The 13,835-nt window shown below is 35.3% G+C and overlaps 1 protein-coding gene across 4 annotated transcripts in view; it reads left to right on the forward strand.

Annotated features, from left to right (window-relative positions):
• The window catches only part of RESF1 (retroelement silencing factor 1), a 64,882-nt gene that overhangs the window by 33,494 nt on the left and 17,553 nt on the right, over positions 1 to 13,835 (forward strand). The window contains exon 1 of one of the 4 annotated variants that reach the window (XM_051962771.1): positions 1,302 to 1,500. The exons of the other annotated variants lie outside the window; for them this stretch is intronic. The gene's annotated coding sequence lies outside the window, so the exon portion shown is untranslated. Of the gene's footprint in view, positions 1 to 1,301; positions 1,501 to 13,835 lie in introns of those variants that run through there. 4 annotated transcript variants of the gene reach the window in all.

A 13,835-nucleotide genomic window follows, 5' to 3' on the forward strand; every position in this document is an offset into this window, starting at 1 on the left:
TAAGATGTGAAAACTTTTTCTATTCAGCATTCCATTTTCTTTTGATGTTGAAAAAGCAAAAAGTAACATTCTCAGAAACTTGGTGAACTTCAATTTAACATAGTACTAAAAGTATAATGAAGTTAGTATCCCAGATTTTTATTCTTACTTGCCAAGACATTTTGTTGAAATTTGCACTTATTTCCTGCAAGAATCTTGGTGATGTGTGGCAATATATAACTATATGAATAATTATTTTCACTCCTGAAAATACTTAAAACTTCACACATGGTAAAGATTAACAAATGAATATTTATCATTTATGTTGAGAACATCACAAAAATATAATCCCAGTATTGATAAAATAGTTTCTTACCAAAAATTCCTAGTTTTTAGCAAATAAGACTACATTGATTTTAAATCTTTTTGTAGTGATATGCTTTGTAATGATTTTGCATCTTTTCAATATTAAAACAAAATTGTTTATGTGTATTGTGGTGTAGAAAACATACTTTTCTAACTCAATATATGACCCACAGGGATCCTTTTTTATTTACTAATTAGTAGCTCCTATTTCTATTTGAGTTTACCATCACTATTCTAAAGGGATATAAAACATTTAGCGGAGGGGAATTAATTGTGGTGTAACCTGATCTGGATTGGTTCAGTTCTTCAGAGTAAGACATCTGATACTTGGAGATTACTTCAGCTTTGATACTATAATAATAATTTTGATATCCCTACTCAATTTAATCAGTATTTACTCATTTTATGATGATGTTTATGGGGATCATTGGAGTTGAGATTGAAGGATATTTTTTTAGATTAAGAATGTTAAGATCAAATAATCATATATTAGTGATATTGATTCCTATTAATATCTATTATGTTTTAGTGATATAATTGTAGATTGTAGGATAGAAATGTTGGGATTTAAGCAGGTAATCTTTGGTGCTGTCTGAAAGAACATCAGGCAGTCTCAAAATCAAGTAAAGATACTTATTAAGATTTGTTTAGAATCACATGCTAAGAGCAGGCTGTATTCTTTTAAGGAATTAACAGTCTAACAAAGCAAGACAAAGATACTTATGGAATCTGATTACATCATAAGGTATGTAGATTTTGACGTAACACAAATGTGGAATGCCAAATGACAGACCAGCTGCACTGGCTCTCACAAAGACCATGAAAGTGAGAGAAGAGAGAGAGAGACACTGATGATTTTCAGTCAAGACATTTTATTTTTACTATCTCTTCTCTTTTATGTTTTAAAGCCACAAAGTTGCCAAGGAAATGAAACAAAAACAAAAACTAGATAAATGAGTCAGGGTATGAAGAGAATGTGAATAGGGTTCTAAGAAAAACTTTAACATTCTTAGATAGGTAATCTCTCCTCCTATCCAACCTGTTTATCACTCCATTCCAGCATATCTGTTCCCAAAACTTCTCAGTCTTCATGGCTCTGTGGGCTGGCTCTTCTTCAATGCCTGGAATCTTGTAAGCTGTGCACAGACTGAGCAGGTATGATTACCTGGGAAGGCATATAAGAGGAGGCATGGGAAGGTCCTAAACCCTTAATGGAACTATATATGTAGTTACCAGAGTATATATAGAAAAGTTTAAAGAGGGGTAAGGCGGTGAGGTATGTTTAGGAGATATTAGTGCATGATTATAGTATAATTAGTCTGACTTCATCATAAGTTCACCCAATGGACACCAGAGAATAGTTTGCAGCGCCGTGTTGGGAGAAAGATTTATTGAGATTTATCATTCGTGTCCTGTTCTACATCTTAGTGCTACTTTCTTTTTGACGGGTTTATCTGGTATGTCCAGTGTGCCTGAACTAGATGAATATTGCAGTTTTTATTTATTTATTTATTTATTTTATTTTATTTTATTTTTTAAATTTTTATTTAATAATTACTTTATATTGACAGAATCCATGCCAGGGTAATTTTTTTTTTTTTTAACAACATTATCCCTTACACTCGTTTCTGTTCCGATTTTTCCCTTCCCTCCCTCCATCCCTTCCCCTAGATGGCAAGCAGTTTTATCTATGTTAGGTATGTTGCAGTATATCCTAGATAACAATATATGTTTGCAGAACCGAACAGTTCTCTTGTTGCACAGGGAGAATTGGATTCAGAAGGTTATAAATACCCCGGGAAGAAAAACAAAAATGCAGATAGTTCACATTTGTTTCCCAGTGTTCTTTCTTTGGGTGTAGCTGCTTCTGTCCATCATTTATCAATTGAAACTCAGTTAGGTCTCTTTGTCAAAGAAATCCACTTCCATCAAAATATGTCCTCATACAATATCGTTGTCGAAGTGTATAATGATCTCCTGGTTCTGCTCATTTCGCTTAGCATCAGTTCACGTAAGTCTCGCCAGTCCTCTCTGTATTCATCCTGCTGGTCATTTCTTACAGAACAATAATATTCCATAACATTCATATACCACAATTTACCCAGCCATTCTCCAATTGATGGGCATCCATTCATTTTCCAGTTTCTAGCCACTACAAACAGGGCTGCTACAAACATTTTGGCACATACAGGTCCCTTTCCTTTCTTTAGTATTTCTTTGGGATATAAGCCCAATAGAAACACTGTTGGATCAAAGGGTATGCACAGTTTGATAACTTTTTGGGCATAATTCCAGATTGCTCTCCAGAATGGTTGGATTCGTTCACAACTCCACCAACAATGCATCAGTGTCCCAGTTTTCCCGCATCTCCTCCAACATTCATCATTATTTTTTCCTGTCATCTTAGCCAATCTGACAGTAGTATCTCAGAGTTGTCTTAATTTGCATTTCTCTGATCAATAATGATTTGGAACACTCTTTTATATGAGTGTTAATAGTTTCAATTTCATCATCTGAAAATTGTCTGTTCATATCCTTTGATCATTTATCAATTGGAGAATGGCTTGATTTCTTATAAATTTGAGTCAGTTCTCTATATATTTTGGAAATGAGGCCTTTATCAGAACCTTTAACTGTGGAGATGTTTTCCCAGTTTGTTGCTTCCCTTCTAATCTTGTTTGCATTAGTTTTATTTGTACAAAGGCTTTTTAATTTGATGTAATCAAAATTTTCTATTTTGTGATCAGTAATGGTCTCTAGTTCATCTTTGGTCACAAATTTCTTTCTCCTCCACAAGTCTGAGAGATAATCTATCCTATGTTCCTCTAATTTATTTATAATCTCATTCTTTATGTCTAGGTCATGGACCCATTTTGATCTTATCTTGGTATATGGTGTTAAATGCCTAATTTCTGCCATACTAATTTCCAGTTATCCCAGCAGTTTTTATCAAATAATGAATTCTTATCCCAGAAGTTAAGGTCTTTGGGTTTGTCAAACACTAGATTGCTATAGTGGACTATTCTGTCTTGTGAACCTAACCTTTTCCACTGATCCACTAATCTATTTCTTAGCCAATATCAAATGGTTTTGGTGACTGCTGCTTTATAATATAATTTTAGATCAGGTAAATAATAATTTAGATCAGGCCACCTTCATTTGATTTTTTTTTTCATTAATTCCTTTGAGATTCTCGACTTTTTATTGTTCCATATGAATTTTGTTGTTATTTTTTCTAGATCATTAAAATATTTTCTTGGAAGTCTGAGTGGTATAGCGCTAAATAAATAGATTAGGGAGTATTGTCATCTTTATTATGTTTGCTCGGTTGATCCAAGAGCACTTAATATTTTTCCAATTATTTAAGTCTGACTTTATTTGTGTGGAGACTTTTTTATAATTTTGCTCATAATTCCTGACTTTCCTTTGGTAGATAAGATTCCCAAATATTTTATCGTATCAACAGTTATTCTGAATGGAATTTCTCTTTGTATCTCTTGCTATTGGGTTTTGTTGGTGATGTATAAAAATGCTGAGGATTTATGGGGATTTATTTTGTATCCTGCTACTTTGCTAAAATTATGAATTATTTCTAATAGCTTTTTAGTAGAATCTCTGGGGTTCTCTAGGTATACCATCATATCATCTGCAAAAAGTGATAGTTTGGTTTCCTCATTGCTTACTCGAATTCCTTTAATATCTTTCTCGACTCTTATTGCCGAGGCTAGTGTTTCTAATACGATATTGAATAATAATGGTGATAGTGGGCAACCTTGCTTCACTCCAGATCTTCCTGGGAAAGGTTCCAGTTTTTCCCCATTGCATATGAGGCTTACTGATGGTTTTAAATATATGCTCCTGACTATTTTAAGGAAAAGTCCATTTATTCCTATGCTCTCAAGTGTTTTTATTAGGAATGGATGTTGGATTTTATCAAATGCTTTTTCTGCATCTATTGAGATGACCATATGGTTTTTGTTTGGTTGGTTATTGATATAGTCAATTATGCTAATAGTTTTCCTAATATTGAAACAGCCCTGCATTCCTGGTATAAATCCTACTTGGTTATAGTGTATTATCCTGGGGATGATTTTCTGTAATCTTTTTGCTAATATTTTATTTAAGATTTTAGCATCAATATTCATTAGGGAGATTGGTCTATAATTTTCTTTCTCTGTTTTCAGCCTACCTGGTTTAGGTATCAGTACCATGTCTGTGTCATAAAAGGAGTTTGGTAGGACTCCTTCAATCCCTATTTTTTCAAATAGTTTATTTAGCATTGGAATTAATTGTTCTTTAAATGTTTGGTAGAATTCACATGTAAATCCATCTGGTCCTGGGGATTTTTTCTTAGGGAGTTGATTGATAGTTTGTTCTATTTCTTTTTCTGAGATGGGACTGTTTAGGATATTTACTTCTTCCTCTGTTAGTTTGGGCAAGCTATATTTTTGAAGGTATTCTTCTATTTCATTTAAGTTGTCGAATTTATTGGCATAAAGTTGGGCAAAGTAACTCCTAATTATTGCTCTAATTTCCTCTTCGTTAGTGGCGAGTTGTCCCTTTTCATTTTTAAGACAAACAATTTGATTTTCCTCTTTCCTTTTTTTAATCAGGTTTACTAAGGGTTTGTCTATTTTGTTGGTTTTTTCATAAAACCAACTCTTAGTTTTATTAATTAATTCAATAGTTTTTTTTACTTTCAATTTTATTGATCTCTCCTTTTATTTTTAGAATTTCAAGTTTAGTGTTTGACTGGGGGTTTTTAATTTGTTCCTTTTCTAGCATTTTTAGTTGCAAGCCCAATTCATTGACCTTCTCTTTCTCTATTTTATACAAATAGGCCTCTAGAGATATGAAATTTCCCCTTATTACTGCTTTGCCTGCATCCCATACATTTTGGTATGATGTCTCATTATTATCGTTTTCTTGGGTGAAATTATTAATTATGTCTATGATTTGCTGTTTCATCCAATCATTCTTTAGTATGAGATTATTTAGTTTCCAATTATTTTTTGGTCTACTTCCCCCTGGCTTTTTGTTGAATGTAATTTTCATTGCATTGGGGTCTGAAAAGGATGCATTTACTATTTCTGCCTTACTGCATTTGAGTTTGAGGTTTTTATGTCCTAATATATGGTCAATTTTTGTATAGGTCCCATGAACTGCTGAAAAGAAAGTGTATTCCTTTCTGTCTCGATTACATTTTCCAGAGATCTATCATATCTAACTTTTCTAGTATTCTATTTACCTCTTTGACTTCTTTCTTATTTATTTTGTGGTTTGATTTATCTAATTCTGAGAGTGCAAGGTTAAGATCTCCCACTGTTATAGTTTTACTGTCTATTTCTTCTTGCAGCTCTCTTAATTTCTCTTTTAAGAATTTAGATGCTACACCACTTGGTGCATATATGTTTAATATCTTGTTAACCCCGGTTTATGCTTTTTTCCCTTCTTTCCCCTTTCCCCCCCTTCCCAGTATTAAGCTTGTGAGCACCACTTGCTTCTCACAGCCCTCCCTTTTTTAGTATCCCTCGCCCCCCCTCCCCCGCCTTAGAGTTCCTCCCCCTATCTTACCCCTTTCCCTCCCAGTTTCCTATTCCATTCCGCTTAGCTTATTCCTTCCTTTTTCACTTTTCCCTTCTCACTTTTCTATGAGGTGGGAGAAGTTTCACCATAGATTGACTATGTCTAAAATTTTTCTCAAAGCCAATTCTGAAGGCAGTAAGATACCCACTATATTCATCCCCCTCCATTCTCTCTCTCAGATATAATAGGTTTCTTTTGCCTCTTCATGAGATGTACTACCCCCACTTTACCCTTTTTCTGGTACAATGTCCTTTCCACATCAGTTTCTAGAACAAGGTATACATGTATTCTTTATACATCTTTATAGCCGAAACATAGTTCCCAAGATTAATCTTTACCTTTTTAGATTTCTCTTGAGTTCTATAATTGTAGATCAAATTTTTTGTTAAGTTCTGGCTTTTTCATCAAAAATAGGTGAAATTCGCTTACTTCATTGAATGTCCATCTTCTTCCCTGAAAAAAGATGCTCATTCTCGCTGGGTAAGTTATTTTTGGTTGCATACCAAGATCCTTAGCCTTTCGGAATATCATATTCCAGGCCCTTCAATCTTTTAGTGTGGATGCTGCCAGATCCTGGGTGATCCTTATTGTGGCTCCTTGATACTTGAATTGGGTTTTTCTAGCCGCTTTGCAATATTTTTTCCTTCGTCTGAGGGTTCTGGCATTTGGCCACTATATTCCTTGATGTTTTGATTTTAGGATCCCTTTCAGTGGGTGATCGATGAATTCTTTCGATGTCTATTTTATCCTCTGTTCCTATGACTTCTGGGCAGTTCTCTTTGATAATTTCCTGGAAAATAGTGTCCAGGCTCTTTTTTTCATCATGCTTTTCTGGGAGTCCGATGATTCTCAGATTGTTTCTCCTGGATCTGTTTTCCAGGTCTGTTGTCTTCCCCAGAAGGTATTTCACATTCTTTTCCATTGTTTGATTTTTTTGGATTTGCTTGACTGATTCTTCTTGTCTCTTCGAGTCATTCAATTCCAATTGTTCAATTCTAATTTTCAGTGAAGTATTTTCTTCACTCACTTTTTAAAAATCTTTTTCTAATTGTCCCATTGAGTTCTTTTGTTCTGTGGAATTTTTTCCATTTCGCCAATTTTGTTTTTTAGAGAGCTATTTTCTGTTTCCAGTTCACCAATTCTATTTTTCAAGGATTTTATTTCTTTATCCACTCTCTCTTTAACTGAATGGGATGACTTCTCCAGGCTCTTTTGCCAAGCCTCCCTCTCCTTTTCCCATTTTTCTTCTAGCTCTCCTGTGAGAGCCTTTTTAATTTCCTTCATGAGATTCATCTGTGCTGAGGAACAGATGATCTCCTCCTTTGGGGATTCACCTGGAGACTGTTTTTAGTCTCCTCAGGATTTAGAGTCTGCTCTCTATCTGTATAGAAGCTGTCAAGGGTTAAAGTCCTCTTCAGTTTGTTGCTCATTCTGTCTAATAATCAAAGAGAAACTAGCAAAGAAAAAAAGAAAAAACTGGAGTCTTTCTTTGGGGGAGGGGCTGGGTGGTGTTACCGAGCTTCCTCTACAGACTGGGGGGGGGGGGGGGAGGAGGGGAAGGAAGAGAGGCACTAGCCCGACTGTGCTGTGCCTGTGCTCTGAGATCCCAGAGCGTGCTGAGTCACTGTGTGTGTGTGTGTGTGTGGTGGGGGGGTGGCCAGGTCCCGAGAGACTCCAGCTGTTTGGGGTTGTATTCTTCACTCCCCGGTGTTTTTAGCTTCTCTGCTGGGCTGCTGACTTGCTGCCGGAGCAAAGTATCCAGTCCTGTAGCGAAGCTCTCCCCGCAGAGACGGCTGCGATCACTCCCCACTCCCTCTCCAGTCTGCTCCCGTGCTCTCACTGCCGCTGCCCGCCGCCTGCGCCCGATCTAAACCGTCCCAGCCCTCCAGTAAAAACAGACCTTTCTTGGCGAATCTCAAAGATGGCTTCTCTTGGTAACTATTTGTGGGGTTTTTTTCAGTCAAGCATTAATTCAGAGGCTTGTAATGAAATGGATAGTGAGAGAAAACGTGGAGCTACACAGCTATGTGCCTCCTCTCCGCCATCTTAACCGGAAGTCCCAATATTGTAGTTTTTAGACCATGAGGACTTATACTTGTCAACAAATGATTAAGGATTTCTGTGGGTTTGTGGGTGGGGGTAGTGCATCAGTCAGAATCCCATCAAAATCTTTTGGCAGTTATAGAAATATTAAATTTAGCCCTGGAACTTGTTGTGGAATCATTCCCTGTGAATCATTATCATTGCGATCTTGTAACATTTCCTCTTGCTTACCACTTACTTAATTTCTGTGATACTTATTGTTGATCCCAAAATACTAGATATTTAATTTCCTATAAAAACATCTGCTATCATGGCAGATAGAGTGTCTTTTGCAAGGAAAACCTGTGGTTAATAACTTAAAAGGGTGCTGATAAAGTGGTTATAATTAATATGCATGCCTCTCAACCAATCATAGATTTTTCTCTGATTCTGAGTTTAAGTAGTTGTGAAATTGTACTGGTTTGTTCTATTTTTATTGTGCTCTCAATCTATATAAATACTGGCCAAACTCAAGCAATAGGCATCCATGAGCATAAGAAAGGTCTATAAAATGGAGGAGAGAGCTGTGATAGAAGTCTTTTACCTCTAAATAGTAATGTTCATCTCAGTGTAGAAATGTGACTGAGGAAAAGGAATCCTTCGCCCTCCCCTCTCATGCTTTTTTTGAATAAGACATTCCTGTCTCCAGTGTCCTTTCCAGTGTCTGGCCTCTGTGCTTTTATTCCTCTTCACCTCTGCCCTCTGGATTCCTTTGATTATTTTAAAACTCAGTTCAGATTCCTCCTGCAGGAACCCTTTGCCTATTCCACCTACAGTTTGTGCTGTCCCTCTGAGATTATCTCTCATTTACATCGGGTATGTGTTTTACATATCCTCTCCATTAAGATGAGTTCTTTAAAGTCAAGAATTGTTTTTGCTTTTCTTTGTATGCTAGGCATATATGATATATGTTTTTTAACTGACTGCTGTAGGTTTATGTACTTGTTACCCTTTAAAATACACACAAGAAAGCTGCATTCTTTCATGCAACCTTGATTTGAAGCTCTCTAGAGCTTTAATTCTCCCATTTTCCTGAGGTATTTGTATGGCAAATTTGCTTGAGGACAGGATAGGTGGGGATCTCTCCTGTTATCCTTGAATCTCAAGCCTCACAGAATTTTTTGGTAGTTTGAACTAGTCTGAATGTTCTTGAGGTCATTGGCCATCTCAACTGAGTTTTCTTTGCTAAGCACTGGAGAGAATAAAATGACAGACTATATGTAATATTTCAAAAGTCACTTCAAAATCCTGAAATTTAGTGTAATTGAGGAAGTTCTAGGCAAGGATTTTTAGATCTTTTTCTGAAGAGGATGTTTGTGCAATCATCAAAACCTTTAGAATATCCCTTGGGACTTAGAGCAAAGAAGACAGGAAACTTGTAGAAGCATTTCAGTAATATTTAAAAGGAGTAGCCTTTGGGTTTCAACTGAAATGGGTCTTTGAGAGGAAGCATAGGGAGAATGCTGATTAAAAAGAGTGGCAATGGGTAATATTAAAAGGAGGGGGAGATGAGTGATCTGATACCATCTGGGCAGGGTGATGGAATAGAATAATTTTAAGGTGATTACCATACAGAATGTTTTCCTCTGGGACTGTAAGACTAGGGAATTTAGCTTTCTGATTCAAGATTCTTTCTTCAGACGCTTAATGTCAAAAACGGTTTTTTCTGTAACTCTTTGAGGCCGTGCAATTTTGTTTTGCAGACTTTTTTATTAAAACTTTTTATTTTCAAAATGTATGCATGGATAGTTTTTCAACATTGACTCTTAAAAAACCTTGTATTCAAATGTATCCCTCTTTCCCTACCCCCTTCCTTAGATAGCAAGTAATGCAATATATGTTAAACATGTGCAGTTCTTCTGTACATATTTCTACAATTATGCTACACAAGAAAAATCAAAAAGGGAAAAAAATGAGAAAAAATAAAATGCAGTACCCTTTGATACAGCAATGTTTCTACAAAGAGATCTTAAAGGAGGAAAAGGGACCCATATGTGCAAAAATGTCTGTGGCAGTCCTTTTTGTAGTGACAAGAAACTGGAAACTGAGTGGATGCTTATCAATTGGAGAATGGCTGGATAAGTTGTGATATATGAATGTTACCGAATATTATTGTTCTATAAGAAACGATCAGCAGGATAATTTCAGAGAGGCCTGGAAAGACTTACGTGAACTGATGCTAAGTGAAATGAGGAGAATCAAGAGATCATTTTACATGGCAACGGCAAGATTATATGATAATCAATTCTGATGAACATGGTACTTCTCAACAGTGAAATGATTCAGACCAGTTCCAGTGACCTTGTGATGAAGAGAGCCGTCTATACCCAGAGAGAGACTGTGGGATCACAATATAGCATTTTCACTCTTTTTGTTGTTGGCTTGTATTATATTTTTTCTCATTATTTTTCTTTTTTGATTTGATTTTTTTTGTGCAGCAAGATAATTGTACATATATGCCTATATTGGACTTAACATATGTTTTTTACCATGTTTAATATATATTGGATTACTTGCTATCTAGGGGAAGGGGAAGAATTGGAACACAGGGTTTTGCAAGGCTTAATGTTGAAAAATTATCTATGTATATCTTTTGGAAATTAAAAAGCTCAGGCAGCTGGGTGGCACAGTGGACAGAGTGCTGGCCCTAAAGTCAGGAGGACCTGAGTTCAAATTCAGCTCCAGTCATTTAATACTTCCTAGCTGTGTGACTAGGCAAGTCACTTAATCCCAATTGCCTCAGCCAAAAAAAAAGAGAGAGAGAAAGAAATTAAAAAGCTTCCCTAGAGAATCAACTAAAAAAACTATTAGAAATAATTCACACTGCATGGACATGTATACATAGATTGTATTTAACATATACTTTTAACATATTTAACATATATTGGTCTACCTGCCATCTGGAAGAACAAAAGGTCAAGAATTTCAAAGGAATTAATGAAAAGAAAAGCAAATGAAATTAGCTTAACTGTACCAGATCTAAAACTATATTATAAAGCAGTGGTCATCAAAACTATTTACTGCTGGCTAAGAAATGGAGAAGTTGATCAGTGGAATAGGTTAGGTTCACAGAACAAAATAGTCAATGACTATAGCAATCTAGTATTTGAGAAACCTAAAAGCCTCAGCTTTTGGATAAGAATTCCTATTTGACAAAAACTACTGGGAAAATTGGAAACTAGTATGGGAGATAGGAGGAGATGTAGGAGAATCCAGCCATTTTATAGAGCAGTTTGGAACTATACTCAAAAGGTTGTCAAACTGTGCATACCCTTTGACCCAGCAGTATTTCTACTGGGATTATATCCCAAAAAAGATCTAGAAAGAGGGAAAAGGACCCACATGTGCAAAAATGTTTGTGACAGCTCTCTTTGTAGTGGCAAGGAACTGGATTCTGAGTGGATGCCCATCAAATGGAAAATGGCTGAATAAATTATGGTATATGAATACTATGGAATACTATTGTTCTGTAAAAAATGACCAGCAGGATGATTTCAGAGAGGTTTGGAGAGACCTAAATAAACTGATGCTAAGTAAGATAAGCAGCTCCAGGAGATATATGAGGATCAATTCTGATGAACATGACTCTCTTCACCAATGAGATGATTCAAACCGGTTACACTTGTGAAGTGATGAACTGAGTGTAGAAAACAACATAGCATTTTCATTCTTTTTGTTGTTTGCATTTTGTTTTCTTTCTTAGTTTTTCTTTTTTTCCTTTCTTGCTCTGATTTTTCTAGTGCGGCAAGATAACTATATAAATATGTATACATATATTGGATTTAACATATATTACAACATATTTAACATGTATTTGACTGCCTACCAGCTAAGGGAAGGTGGGGTTGAGAACAGGGGAAAAAATTGGGGAAAAAAATTTGCAAGGGTCAGTATTAGAAAAATTACCCATGCATATACTTTGTAAATAAAAATTTTTTTTAAAAATTAAACTTTAACTAAAAAAAGAAAAGAAAATGCAAGCAAATAACAAAAAGAGTGAAAGTGCTATGTTGTGATCCACACTCAGTTCCCCTCCTTCTCTCTCTAGGTGTAGATGACTCATCATAACATGACCTTTGGAACTGGTCTCAATCATCTCATTGTTGAAAAGAGCCACATCCATCAGAATTGATTTCATGTAATCTTGTTGTCATGTACAATGATTTCCTGGTTCTTATAGCCTCTTTGTGGGGGGAAAAAAAGAAGTTAAACTTTAAACTTGGGAAGTCTAAAGGTTTTTTGGCTTAAATTTAGGATAAATTAATCTAGGTTCACCTAGCAAATAAAAATTATCCTTACTTTAAAATTGCAAAATTTTGGATTATAGTGAGTGTATATAGTATGTGCCATTCCTTTTTTATAGGGCAGTGACAGCTGTATTGTTATATCTCCATGCACCAGATATTTTTCTTAGTAGCTAAGAACAGAACTTAATTCTTTGAGTAGGCAAGATTCTGCTAAATCAAGTATCATTGAGATTTTGGCTTCTTCTTTTAAAGACTTCCTGAGATCCAGTTGATTTCAAGTCCTTTTCTTCCTGCGAGTTAAAAGCAGCGTGCCAAATCAGTGATACCAGATCAAATTTCTATCACACTGATTTTCTTCCTCAAAATGAATTTGGGCTAAAACTTATAAAGAATCTTAAGTGTGCTATGACTAAAAATGTGTTCCTTTAATTCAAGTAGTTAGAGCTCTGTATGGTTGGCTTCTGCTGGTTGTATTGCAGCTGGAATCCAACATAGAAAATCTCTTCTATGGATAAAAGTACTAGGCATTAGTAATCTCAGTGGAACATCAGAATTGCTAATATAAGTTAAGACCACACTCTATCAGGTAAGTTAGTTGTTTAAAGTTTATTGCTTAGTAACTGTGAAATCAGGGAATATTCTACCAGGCTTGAGGGAGATAGGTTCTTAAATAATAAATAAACTTTCATAAGAGACATGTAGTTACGCAGTTAGAAAGAAAGAGATATTTCTTCTTTTTTTGCAAGAGGTTCTCATCTCATAACTGCAGTAAAGTCATATTTGCCTTCATCCTAATCCCTAATTTTCTATTGAAATAATAGTGATACTTTCCCCACATTTATATCTATAGTATACATGGAAAGGTGCTTGAATTGGATTTGTTGGATTCTTCTGTTTTTCTGTCCTAAAAAGGGAGTCTTGTACTGAGGATCACGAAAGAGGTAACCATCTCATCAGATTAAAACATTTTTTTAAAAAATTATACACATTTTTTTCAATCATCCAATATCTTTTGGGAAAACAAAATGAAAACCTATTACAGTTTTGTTTTCCATGTCAAAAAAAAAAAAGTCTCATTCTGCATTTTTGAGTCCTTCACTTTTCCATTAAGAGGGATATATACTAAGTTTCATTCAGAGTACTTTGAAATTGTTCTTGGTCACAATACTGGTCAGAGTTCATTGTTCTTTCCTAATTGATTTTTTTTTTTAATTGATTTTCTTAACCATAATGTTGTTACTACATAATTTTTTCTTTTAGTGCTATTCATTTTTCTCTTTATCAGTTCATACACATCTCAGGTTCCTCTGAAATCTTCCCTTTTAACCTTTTTCATAAAACATCCACCACATTAATGTACCATTTGTATAGCCATTCTTCAATTTATAGATGCAGGCGTGTGTGGGTGTATATATCCCTTTCCTCCTTTGAATAGTTAAGATGAGTGAGATTTAAGTTTCATTTCCAATCCTCTTCCTTTTTTATCTACTCATGCATCCTGATTATAGAAGACAGTTTTCTCAACCATTTCTTAACCTTCCTTCTCCAGTGTAGTGTGTAGTTCCCCCCTCTTCT

This window comes from Antechinus flavipes, chromosome 5 (assembly GCF_016432865.1).
Source record: "Antechinus flavipes isolate AdamAnt ecotype Samford, QLD, Australia chromosome 5, AdamAnt_v2, whole genome shotgun sequence".
NCBI lineage: Eukaryota > Metazoa > Chordata > Mammalia > Dasyuromorphia > Dasyuridae > Antechinus > Antechinus flavipes.